This window comes from Cervus canadensis, chromosome 28 (assembly GCF_019320065.1).
Source record: "Cervus canadensis isolate Bull #8, Minnesota chromosome 28, ASM1932006v1, whole genome shotgun sequence".
Taxonomy (NCBI): Eukaryota; Metazoa; Chordata; class Mammalia; order Artiodactyla; family Cervidae; genus Cervus; species Cervus canadensis.
The window spans coordinates 49608869-49622655 of NC_057413.1; the positions used below are offsets into that span (position 1 = coordinate 49608869).

Consider the following 13787-nt stretch of genomic DNA (forward strand, 5'->3'; position numbering starts at 1 on the left):
GACTTTTAAAAAGTCAAATTTACTTAAAAATTCATTTAGTCTAAGTCACCCTTATGGTGGTAAGCACCTAGGATATGGTTTAAGACTGCTTACTATCTGCCTAGAATAGGGAACGCACTCTATGTAAGGTATTATTAGGGAAAACTAGCCTTTAATGCTTAAGAAACTACTAGTACTAAGTTATATACATGTAACTATTTTTATTAAAGAATTACCCCATATTCAACATTTTGTGTTAAAAAGGACTTTAAGAAATGGCATTATCCACCTTATCCTCTTATGTATCTCTACCATCTAATATTAGAATATACCTTCAAAATATTTTTGCTGAATGAATGAATGTGTATTATTGAATGAATGAATGAGCATTATTCTAGAATTATTTCAACATGGTATAATAAATACTTCAACATTTTACAAGTAATTTCAGAGTTGGAAAATAACTTGATTAAAGTCTCCCAGTTACTAGGTGATGGCATCAGTAATAAATCCAGGCCTGCTGCTGGGTTGTAGGCCAGATTACCCTATGCTGTCCACTGAAAGTATTAGCTTAGGTTCTCAAATGTGATTTCTTCCAGTACGAAAACAGAGGCACCACCCTCTAACCAGATGAAGAGTTCTTATAAAGCATGCAAATTGGCATTTCACTTAAAAAAATTATTCTAGTGTTTCAAATGGCCAGTGAAGGGTTCCTCAAAGCTTTAATAATCATGCAGTTTGCTATCTCTAAGGTAGCCATTCTCAGTTTTACTCTGCGGATTATTTCATGAGAGGAAAAAATGCATGGACCACCAACCCTACCTATACTCACTTGCCACTGAAAAGAAACCTCATCATTACTCATGGGAAGAATGGCATCTGAGAACATACTTTAGAAATGTCATTAAGTAAATTATTAATGCAGGCCATAAAACAGACTAGAGACACTGTCATATTACAAGCCTCAGAAGAAACCAGCTGGAAGACCACCCAGAGACTCCAAGGAGCCCATCAGCGGTCTGTGGGGACCACACTTTGAGAACCAGTGTTACAAGAAATGAAACTGCTTCCTCTTCGGTAATTCAGGAACTCAATTTTTTTCCCCCTTAGGGGAACACACTGTCCTTGTACGCCAAAAACATCAAAGTATTAAAGACCTCTAAATTCTTCTAAAATACTGTCATAACCCCAAACTACCTTGTTTATGGGATGTAGTTATACAGTTGTAATTAATAAGGCAGTGAACTTCTAATATGTGTGAACATGTATATCTGTACAGAATACATAACATAAATGCAGTTCTTACTTAGCTTTTTAAATTTCTGCTTTAACAGTGGAACTATCATCATTCTAGAAAAATAGAACTTACTATACAGTAAATGAATTATATTAAATATACCTAACAGAGTCATTTTTAGGATATACTGCTAAATATCAAAAAACAGCAAAAACAGGGGCCAAAGGTATATAAGAATACTATCTTTGTGAAGACATCTATATTATTTATAAAATATACATACACATGTATGCATGTGTATGTATATACATACACACATATATATATATATCTGTCTATGAATATGTGCATATGCATGTGCTATACAGGCTTCCCAGGTGGCTCAGTGGTAAAGAATCTGCCTGCCAATGCAGGAGACACAGGTTCCATCCCTGGGTTGGAAAGATCCCCTGGAGGACAAAATGGCAACCCACTTCAGTATTCTTGCCTGGAAAATCCCATGGACAGAGGAGCCCAGCAGGCTACAGTCCATGGGGGTCACAAAGAGTTACAACTGAGTGATTGAGGACACACATACAATAGAGATATATCAGTATCACATTTTATTTTTAATTTGCATTTCCCTAATGACTAACGATGTTGAGTATCTTTGCATGTGCTTACTGGTCCTTCACAAATACAAGTGTTCTTTCATGAAGTTTCTTCATGAGTTTTCTGGCCCATTTTTCATTGGATTGTCTGAATTGTTTGAAGAAAAGGAAAATGTCTTAGGTAGAACACAAAGGGGAATTAACACACATGCAAGGAAATGATTACCATGAAATCTAAAAACAGGTCAGGGATAAAGGCAGGTGTAGACTGGAGAGTAGAAGAGTTTAAAGTGAAATTGTAGAGGGGTTTCATTTATTGTTGACAAGGTCACAGGTACGATCTTGGGAATTGTGGCTGAAGCAGGCTGGAGGACTGCATCATCCAAGGAGAGGAAATGAAAGTGAAAGACAGGGTACTGGAAGGATCATGTATATAACTACTGAAACGACCAAGAATTATAAGAGGAGTATGATGGACAGAAGGAAAATGAACCAGATCTTTTAATGTATCAGAGGGAAGAACCTATGTATATTTTTATGGAGTAATATTTTAGTCATAATAAGGAGGTGAAAAAAAAGGGTTTTTGAGGTGAGTCAGTGAGAGAAGATTTAAAACACATTTTCTGAAATGGGATAATTAATAGGGTGGGAGAATTATGTCATTGTGGAATTCTGAGTTTAAAAAAGTGTACTTAAAATAAGGTTGTTATGTTTTGCTTTGTTATATTCAAATATAACAATTGGTATATTCAAATATTCATTCAGAAATTTAAATTAGTACTTTAAAAGATTTTGTTCTCAGCGGTGTTAAGAGCTAAGAAAGATTGTTAAACAGACAGATGTTCATACCAAGTTTCCCTGAAAGGTTGTCTAGAAACATGCTGAATATAATTCTCAAATTATGGCATGAATATCCTTCAGTGGCTCTGCAAAAATTCAGTCATCCAAATGGTAGAATTCTGTACAGACTGCATTTCTCAGGAGATGATGACCGTCAATATAATTAAACACCGCTGACGCAGACACTCTTATTTAACCAAGTTTAAAGCAATAGCAAAACAAAAACCTCTACATAAATACAGCTCTTAGAAAATGCCCCATTATTACTAACAGACATTACCTTAGTCCTACTGTCAGGAGAAACAGATCCATAGACTGACTGTACTTACCTCACGCTCCTCAGAAGATCTCCAGTGTACTGGACACTACACCAGAGGCTGGGAATGCAAAGGCGATTAAAATGTGGTCCTCATCTTTAGGAAGGTCATGTTTTGATGTGCAAGACGGATCAGAAAAGGAGGGGTGGGAGAAAAGTATGAAGAAGGAAAAGAGTGCTCTAGGCAGAAGAAAGTATAAGCAAGGCACAAGACCTAAGTGTGTGTGAGTGAGTTAGTGAGTGAGGTGCAGGCAGAGAAAGTGGGGAGTAGGAGGGAGGGGAATGGGGAAAGAGAAGCAGAGAAAATAAGAAGTCAAGGATGACTTTATGGTTTGTAGTTTTATTAACTTGGTAAGAGGCAGTATCCTCACATGAGAAATTAAACATCTGTAGGCAAAGAGGAATTTGAAGGATAAGCTAAGGAATTTGGTTTCAGATGCATATGTGAAGCGCTCATAAGTGTCTAAGACTAGAGAGCCGACTCAGACACATCGTAACGTAGATGGTAACAAGAGCAGTGCCTGACATCAAGCATTTAGAGCCTATACAGTGTTCGACCTTGGGGAGTACATACATCTGAAAGGCCACGTTAGAAGCATCTGCTGAGATCTTTGAAACCTCACACACATATATACATTTCTTTTATTTAATCCTAAAGTCCAAACCCTTCGGGCTAAAAGAAGGGGGTAACTGTCATTGAGAAACATGGAGAAGTCTAGAGCATGACTCCAGCTTCTCTCCAGTTTCTTTACCCTTTTTCCCCTCACTGTTCTTAGCTCCAGCCAAACTCATTATTCAGTGCTTACTAATTTGTAAAGTTGTTCAAATGCACATATTCACACCTATCTGTTTCTCTCGGCCTTGAACGTCTGCCCTCTTCACTTATCCATCTTTTCACTTGAAATCTTATGCAAAACTCACCCCCGATTTCTTATACATTATAAAGATGCTTTTGATCTTTTAAGAACATCTGCTCTCTCCCTTTGCTGAGTCTCTAAGTACCTGGAATTCTGCTATTGTATTTACATTAATTGCTATGATGTTTCACAGAAAGGAGGCAAGAGGCATCAGGAGGCAGGATCTGTGCTGGGCTGTCTCTGCTTTGTCTTCCTCCAACATTTAGCACAAGTTGTAGAAGACTGAACTGGAACACATTCTATTCAGAAATTAGAAATTAGTGATACTTTTAAAACTAGAATTTATTACAATGTAGATCCATAATTTTTATTAAGTTTTTGCAATGTTGTATGTGTAGAGCAGTTTAAAAATCCAATATATATGAGTACAAATTATTAGACCAATATTTTAAATAATATTCACATTTAAAAGAATTCTAGCCATGCTATTATTCACTATTCTGAGTTGTTAAATTCTGAGTTAACATTCCAAAATCAATTGTGGTACAGTAAGCTTTTTATACCGGAGGTGCTTTTTTGGCAAGGATTCAAATTCTAACTAAAGGGGATTCAACTGGGTGATATTATGTTGTATGAACATCTACACACTGTTAAAATGAAAGTGCTACTGCATATCTAAATTTTGTTAAAACAATTTAAACAGTACTCAGAATCAATCTACTTCCAAATACAAAGTATGCAAATTTTCATGTGAATATACACTGTACCCGTGTATATTGCCCTGAAGTCTGACAGGGCAAAGATGGATCATTTAACCTAATCATTCAGTCCAGCCCATGACAAACTCAAGGTCACTGCAGCACTTTTTTAAAAAGTTGAACCATGTATCTTACAAAGTAATTTATAAAGTACTTACAATATTAAGTAACACACACCATAACGCAAAAATTAAAACAATACAATTAGTATACTGTAATAAAAGCAACTTTTTAAAAGCATAAACTAGAGCATGATGTAAATATTATAAAATAATCATTCTTAGACAAATATCTCAGTGTTATGAGATACTAACCAACATTACAGCCAACAAACATTAAAAGGGAGAACCAAAATAGTGCAGGCTTCTTAGGAGTGAACTTTACAGCTTTTGTCTGTGATTCCTCTATGTACTTTGCAGTGCTGGGAGCACAGCAGAGGTCAATAAACACAGAATATATGAATATAAAACACTGAATTAGAAACTGGGGAGATAAAGAGAATTACGGATCCTGTCATCAAAAACATCACAGAGATAGTAAAACAAGGCAGCCAATTGTGAATATCCACAATAGCAGTACAAACAAAGGTATTACACATACTAAAGCAGAAAGTGTTAAACAATAGTATAGTTATACATTCTGAGCAGGGGGAGAGAGGGGGTGGAGTGACATGTTAAAGGGTGTGTTTATATATTAACAGCATGCGTTAGAAGGGGAGCTAGAATTAAATCCAGGTATCACCACATGGACTAATTTTACAGTTGTAGGAAGGGAGTGAGAAAGAAGGACGGATCTGTGGTCCTAATACTACTTAGATTTATAGACCCTTGTAAATTGGCACAGAATATCTGGCCTGGTTTAGGAAGCTTGGGAGGGAGAAAATGTAAGTATGATTCATATAAGTATATGTAAACTATTGGAAGGAAACAGTATACTCGAAGTCGCCTCTGTATTTCCTAGAAAGTTCCTGTTAATTTTTTTTTTTTTTAAGAGTAACTGCTTCAGCATTTTACCAAAAGAATCTGAGATATATGAGTAGAGTGGGAGGAAACCACAAAAAAATCCACAGTTTAACAAAATTATATTTTGTAGAGAACCCTTAAAAAAGTCACCAAATTGGTTTTATTTTTTGAACAATATCTGAATGGTAATATTGAGCCACCTTCTCCTCTAAAGGTTTTAGGTAACTTTGTTTTCGTTGTTTAGTCACTAAGTCCTTCCTGTCTGACTCTTTGTGACCCCATGGACTGCAGCCCACCAGGTTCTGCTGTCCACAGGATTTCCCAGGCAAGAATACTGGATTGGGTTGCCATTTCCTTCTCCAGGGGATCTTCTTGACCCAGGGACAGAACCTGGCTCTTCTGCATTGGCAGGCTGATTCTTTACCACTGAGCCACCAGGGAAGCTCTACTCCGACACAAAGGAACAACACAGTAACTCCATTCCTCCTGCTTAATCATGCCTGGAGAGGAGACTACCAGTAGCTACTGGCAGCAGTATTTGTTAACTGCTGGGAGAGGGAACTTGTTCAGTTTCCTTCAGCAAAGTTATTCAACAAAGTAGTCACATGTCAAAGAGCCATCAGATCAATGCCATGTATCAATACACCATGTTCTGCTGGTACTAACAGTTTCCAAGAAAGGACCTCTAACAGGTCTTTAGGTTATCGAATGTATAGAAGAAAAATCTGCTTGTTTTCCTTGGCTATGAATTTAATAGCATATCACTATTTATTTCATATAATCTGGAAATTTAAGAGGAAAAAGATCACTGCTTATCCAACAAACTCATGTTATCCTAGGAACAGTCACTATTCAGACAGGAGTTAAAACAAGTTGAAATTTATGAGAATTTATAGAGCTTCCAGATCAAAAAGTAGGTTTCCCATCTTTTCAGACCACCCCAAAGCCAATCTGTAAACTACAGGATCAATCTATTCTAATTCAGTGTTCAGAGACATAAGTTTCTGCTGAAGGGGTTGCATGCATGGACAACAGCTGGGAAAACGAAGTCCTTTCATCTCAAAATGGAAGCAATTTCTTTTTACAAATTGGAGGGATGACATGGAAGCAACTGTCACAACCAGTGGACAGCAGGACGCCCGTAAGTTCAAAACCACCAATGAAATCACAGGAAATGAAGCAGATGTATAAGCAGCAAACGTCTGAGCCGCACAACAAGTTTCCTATTCCTATGTCTTCTCTTGCCATTTATTCTTAACATAATTAGTATGTTCACTATACTTAAATATGATAAAGAATGATAAACTCATGAATGAAAAAGAAGTTCTCAGTATTTTATTTCTGCCCACTCTTCTAGAAAATGAAATGAAGAAAAGTGGATAAAGTAATAGAAAGATATGTATCTTTATTTTAGGCGGGTTCTTGTTTGGTAAGTTTCAAGTTTTATTGAATGACAGGAATAATGAAGCCCTGGTTAGAAGATATCTGGAAAACCCACATTTTTCTTTACTCTGTAGGACAGTGAACTGAGGATTCTGGAGGTCAACATCAAGAAGCTCTAATCTACATTTTAAAATTATTGTTCAGAAACATTTAGAAAAAGCTGCATATGTCACAAGTGAGGAAACTACCTAACCAAATAACTTATTATTTGCCTGTTTTTGCTTTGCCCCATGATATCCATTAAAGACTGTTAATCTGCAAACTCAGTCCTTCCTAGGCATGGAGCCAAGGCTATCTTCTTAGCCATCAGCCAGAAAGGGTAAAAGAGAGGTAAAAGAGATTACCTCTTTTTATAGAGCTGGCTATCAAGCACCAATAAATCCAGGTTTAATTCAGGGAATACCAATAGCCTCTGAATTTCTTCTGTAGGTCTAGGCATCAGGCATCTTTGTCCGATTAAGCAATATATACTAAATATTAAGCAATATATACCAAATTAAGCAATATATACCAAACATCTAACACTGCAAGTAAGATCACCATTATTTAAGCATTAAGAAAAAATACATACTGCCAATTAAAGTGATACAATGCTTTCTTATCGGTACTACCCAAAATTCGGGCCCTGATCAGCACCAGACCACAAACTGCTGTCAGTATTCAGCAAAATAAGAAGAGAAAATGAGTGTTTAGAAACTTTTATAATATTTTGACATCACTATGATTTTTTTAGTATATTTTATAAATGTGGGAAAGGTAAAAAATACCAACAATAAAAATAAAAACCAGACTTTTACTCCAAATAGTTTAAGAAGCACAGACTTAGAACTTGGACTCCTTTCAATCTATTTTTGATGCAGAGTCATCTGGACTCATGTTCCTCTGTTATCAAGGCTGCTCCACAATCAGCTCCTGGGTTTTAATCTCAGACAGGGACAAGCGCTCTTCAAACTCGGATCCCCTCGCCATCTTACCAGAAGGATTCAGACAAGGACAGCTGTGTCACTATACATTCACACATCAGAAAGTTCAAGGTTAAAGAAAATAATCTCGGAGTTCAGAAAACAATGGTATCATTTATTACTCTGTCATCTTTAAAATTTGTTGATGCTCTCAACTGTTTATTTTTCCCAATGCAAGTTTGAAAAAAATTACTTTGCCCCCATGTCTGTTTTTGTCCCTCGTAAACAACGTTCTGGCTGACACCTCAGCAGACACTCTTCATTATCTACATAGAAGATGTATGGGGAGTCCACAAGCAGCATTATTTAAATATACAGATCTCCGGAGCCCAAACAATGTAATTAAACACATGAACTCAACGCATTCTAGAAGCTCAATTTTCTCCATCTTCTATTTATATTAATTTGAAAAATTCATTAATCAAATTATCCTGATATCTACATATGTCCTATTCATTAATTAGGCACTGCCAAAAGTTTAGAGGACATAGTCTACTCTTGGATGTTATTAATGGCTACTTTTTGTTTCCAAGTTATATATAAAAGCAATACACGTTTTACTATGGAATGTTTGGAAACTATAGAGAACAATAAGGATAAAAATCATCCTTAATCTGAAGATCAAATTAATTATAATTAGGTTATAAATTAGATAAGTCTAGGGTGAAAATAGACTACTCAATAAAACAATTATTTGAAAAACTAGAAATCAATGTTTCCTAACTTTACTTATGAGAGTCATCAAAATGTTTTGTAAAATGAAGAAAGAACTCTAAGAAATCTTATAAAAGAAAAGCAATTGGGCTTCAATCATCACATTATACTCCCACACCTAAAATACATCAGGGCATCATGTTATAACAACTCAGCTAAATAATTTTAGAAAATACCTAAGATCTTACAGTTTGTGGGGTTTGTGTCTTTACACTTAATTTTGAGAAGAACAGGAAAAATAGATTAACTAAGATTCTGAGGAGAACTTTAAGATAGATACAGTTAGATACAAATTCACCAGAAGTCAGTCCATATTGACAAAGAGGAGTAACTGGTCTAAGAGTACAACAGATGGAAGAGAACAGAAAAGTAGGATGCATGATGACACCAACTTGCTGAAATGTTACGGGCAGGTACAGTTTAAGGAATTCACTAGTGGACAAAGTGCAATTAAATTCAAAGGAGCTAACAGAAATGGCATGTTGATGAATTACACAAAATAATTTAAAAATCATATGGTCTTTTATCCAGTACCCAAAATGTTGCTGAAATACAGGCAACAAATGAGGATGAGAAAAGCAAGCTCCAATATTTACCTTATTCCACAAATAAAAATCAATTCAATGTACATCACAGATTTAAGCATAAAATCAATAACCATAAAAATATCAGAAGAAAAACCTGAGAGAGAATTTTTACGACCGTGGGATACACAAAGATTCATCAGACAAAGCATGAGAAGTACAAATAATCCAATAAAAACAGGCAGAAAACTAAACAGATATGTCACAAAGTGAGACACATGAATGGCCAATAAACATATTAAAAGATGCTGAATATCATTCATCATTAAGGAATTATAAATAAAAATCACAGTGAGATAACATTACACATTCACTGCTGCTGCTGCTGCTAAGTCGCTTCAGTTGTGTCCGACTCTGTGCGACCCCATAGATGGAAGCCCACCAGGCTCCCCTGTCCCCGGGATTCTCCAGGCAAGAACACTGGAGTGGGTTGCCATTTCCTTCTCCAATGCATGAAAGTGAAAAGTGAAAGCGAAGTCACTCAGTCGTGTCTGACCCTTAGCGACTCCATGGACTGCAGCCTACCAGGCTCCTCCGTCCATGGGATTTTCCAGGCAAAAGTACTGGAGTGGGATGCCATTGCCTTTTCCAACATATCCACTAGAACATATAAAATAAAAAGACTAACAAACCCCCCAAAAGCTAGATACAAGAGTACATTCTATATAATTCCATTTACATGAAATTTAAGAAAACACAAGTTAATCTGTGGTGACAGAAATTGCCTGGGGGCATCAGGCTGGTTGTGACTGGAAATGAGAATTTCCTTAAGGAATGCAAATGTTAGTCCTAGTTTGGGGTGACAGTTACATGGTAATGTAGAATTGCCTAAGTTCCCTGAACTGAGCAACTAAAATGTGCATTGCCTTGTGCTAATTTTATATGCACAAATATGTATATTAACATATCACATACATACATGCACTTATATACACTATCTCTCTACATACATATATATATATAGTCTAAGAGAAAGACTGAATTTAACTAAGTCTTCTTTGCACAATGAGTAATTTAATCAACAAACATACACTGAGTTCCTAGCAGATGCCACATCACTTGTTTTTGTGTTAAACATGAACATATCTTAATCTGACTTAAATGTTCCAATACAAATACTACGTTTAAAGTAAAACACTCTGTAAATTTCCCTCCTAAGGAATGGTAACTTGTCAGTTCTGATGACAACATTGTTCAGTGCTTTTTCTGCATACAAGATATCCCATATCTTTTAAAAATAAACTCCTATCTGCACAAATGAAAACTACAAATACAATATTTTAATAATTATTAATGTTTGCTTATATATTTTCAAACACTTTTTTAAAGCTAGATCATTAACCAAGGTCTGAGAAAAGAACTTGTACAACAGATTGTCAAATCTTGGTCACAATTGAAACGGTGGTATACTTGGATGGTCAGAATTGACCTTGGCTTCTCTGCCTAAATGGTGTTTGTGAGCAATACTTAGGTTTCCACAGACTAGAACACTTTCAACAAAACAGTGCTAATCACTTGCAAAAGAACCACTGAATTTCAAAATTCCTCTTTGGTAGAGAAATGCTTACTGTCTCCCACCTAGACTGCTATGCTTGAGTCATTTCATTATCTGCTGCATTTTCTTGATAGGAAATTCCATTTCATGATAGCAAAAGTCCTCAATGCTGTTGTAACAGATATTTCAAAATTATGTGCTATGACAAACTCATGTGCTTCTTTGTGATTTCTAAATATCTATGTATAAAACAACTGCAAGTTCCAGGCAGAAGAAAATATTACTAAACATACACGACATACCAAAAGTAGGCAAAATATGGTCCAGAATGTTTTGATATTTCTAAATTTCTTAGTTCTTCAGAATTTAATTAAAGGAAAAAGTCATCTTGATTTAAAGTTCTCTGAATCATTTTTTATCATAAATAATAATGATCTAAAGTTACTGTGCTTGCATGTATCTAGAATTATAATAAATGCCATGTGTCAGAGAGGGTATTACTAGAGTAATTTTCATTATCTATAGAATTAGTCCCCATAATACATTTAATGGCCTGTTATATGTTTAGCTGGCAAGTTTCTACATCTACTAACCCCATAATTTTATATTAGAAAATTATATATCAACCTACTGTTTTTATTTTGACTACATCCAAACTATATTAATTGCGGCACATACAGTCAATAAATGAGCCATTATTTCTCCAAGGTGTATAAAATACATACATAATGATACCAACTGCATTAAATTTCCCTGCCAAACAGGAAAACAATTAAAGTTGTGTTAACTATAAAATCAGGATTACATTTATTTTAATAAAAGGAAAAGATTTACCTTATTATTTTTTTTTAACTTCAGATATGCAGTTATGTGAATGGTAACCTAATGCTGACTGTATAAAATATGAACTATGCAAAGGTTTTACAGCTGGTTTTGATCAGCTTCCTTTGTTTAACATTAAAAGTTAACTTCCAGAAGATACATACAAGCTACAGGTAATGGTTACCAGATGGAGATGTTCTTCCTGTTACTGTGTCTGATATCATAAAGAATACACTGTAAGAAGGGAAAAAAAAAAACAACATGGGCAGAGATTCTGATGTTTTCTGTGATAAAAATAGGCTCTTCCCAACTAATGCTGGCCAGCAAAGTCAAAGACTCTTTGACCTTAGCATCAGAATGCTGTTGTACTTTTATAAGAGTACAATAAGGTCACATTTAGCATACATGGCAAAACTTTTACAAAATTACATAAACACTGTTAGTTATTAGCTCTTCTTTCCTGTCAAAATGATTAAGCTGCAGCCTATTGAGGAACATTAATGTTTTATTACTCACAATCAGTCCAGAGCAAAAGGATTGCTCCCTATTGCATATGCCAGGCACCCATGCCATGTCCTACAACCAGCTAACTTACAGTCAAGCCCTGGGAGTCTAAATGCCCTGTTTCCTACCAGAGGCCCCAGTAAGAGTCCCTTGGACCCAAACTATTTGATGTACTGATATTAGGCTATTATCTGAAAACAGCATGAAAAATAAGGTCAAAACTTGAAGAGACTCTCAATTTCTTTTAAATGTGATCTCATAGCTTAGATTTTTTAATTTCATTTCCTTTTGCTTCAAGGGTACTATTATTCTCCTCAAAATGAAATGCTCATTTTTCTCGAACTATTCTCCTATCTATAACTTCCACTATCTAACTCCAAAATTATTTCCAGTCTCTATGAGATCAGATATCACTAATTCCTAAGCCAGCACAAAAATTATTTCCTTCATAAGGCCTTTTCTGATTCTTAGAGGAAGAATTAATTTTTCCCTCATTGAACAACTATAACATCTCATATATTACATCTTCATTAGTAGTATATTCATTTCATAATTTATCATACCCACTGCTGGACTATATATAACCTTTCTAATAAGGCAGAAGGCATCCTATATGGAACTTTTCAAAGGTTTTAGCCCTCACTGTACCCGTAAAGTTCAATATAAGACATTCTGATGAACTCTATACAGTTGAGCAAAGGAAAGACTTAAAATAAGGTATTACTTTGCTTTCTGAGAAAGTCTAAATTATAAAATGAAATAAAAATTAAATCATTTTATAGTATGCTAACATAACTTACATTGAGTATTAGAAAAGTAAATCATACTATATTAAAATTCTTATCCTAAGTATATCCAACAAAAATATGTTTATCAAAATACCTGTACAAAAATAATATCAATAATAGCTCTAATTGGATTAATGCAAATATTTACTAAAATTAAAACTGATAAGTTAATTGTGCTGAATTTGTACAATGGATGCAGCACTATTTACAAAAGCTAGGACATGGAAGCAACCTAGATGTCCAATAACAGATGAATGGATAACGAAGTGTGGTACATAACACAATGGGATATTCCTCTGCTATAAAAAGGAGTGCACTTGAGTTGGTTCTAATGAGGTGGATGAACCTAGAGCCTATTATACAAAGTGAAGTAAGTCAGAAACAGAAAAACAAATACTGTATGTTAACCCATATATATATGGAATCTAGAAAGATGGTACTGATGAACCTATTTGCAGGGCAGCAATGGAGACGCAGAGATAGAGAATGGACTCGTGGACAAAGAGGAGGGTGGAATGAATGGGAAGAGTAGAATGGAAACATATGCATTCAGTTCAGTTGCTCAGTCATGTCCAGCTCTTTGCGACCCCATGGACTGCAGCATGCCAGGCTTCCCTGTCCATCACCAACTCCTGGAGCTTGCTCAAACTCATGTCCATTGAGTCGGTGATGTCATCCATCATGATATGTAAAATAGATAGCCGGTGGGAATCTGCTGTATGACGCAGAGCTCAAACCAATGCTCTGTGACAATCTAGAAGGGTGGGATGGGGTGGGGCAGAGGGAGGTACAAGAGAGAAGGGACATATGTATACCTATGGCTGACTCATACTGATGTATGGCAGAAACCAACACAGGAATGTAAAGCAATTATCCTACCATTAAAAATAAATAAATTTTAAAAAATTTATACAACGGAATGCCATTGAGCACGAG

At 35.5% G+C, this 13787-nt stretch overlaps 1 protein-coding gene across 7 annotated transcripts in view; it reads right to left on the reverse strand.

Moving 5' to 3' along the window:
- Positions 1-13787, reverse strand: part of SUPT3H (SPT3 homolog, SAGA and STAGA complex component) — a 347771-nt gene that overhangs the window by 122556 nt on the left and 211428 nt on the right. Inside the window, exon 1 of one of the 7 annotated variants that reach the window (XM_043449971.1) lies at positions 2976-3979. The exons of the other annotated variants lie outside the window; for them this stretch is intronic. The gene's annotated coding sequence lies outside the window, so the exon portion shown is untranslated. Of the gene's footprint in view, positions 1-2975; positions 3980-13787 lie in introns of those variants that run through there. 7 annotated transcript variants of the gene reach the window in all.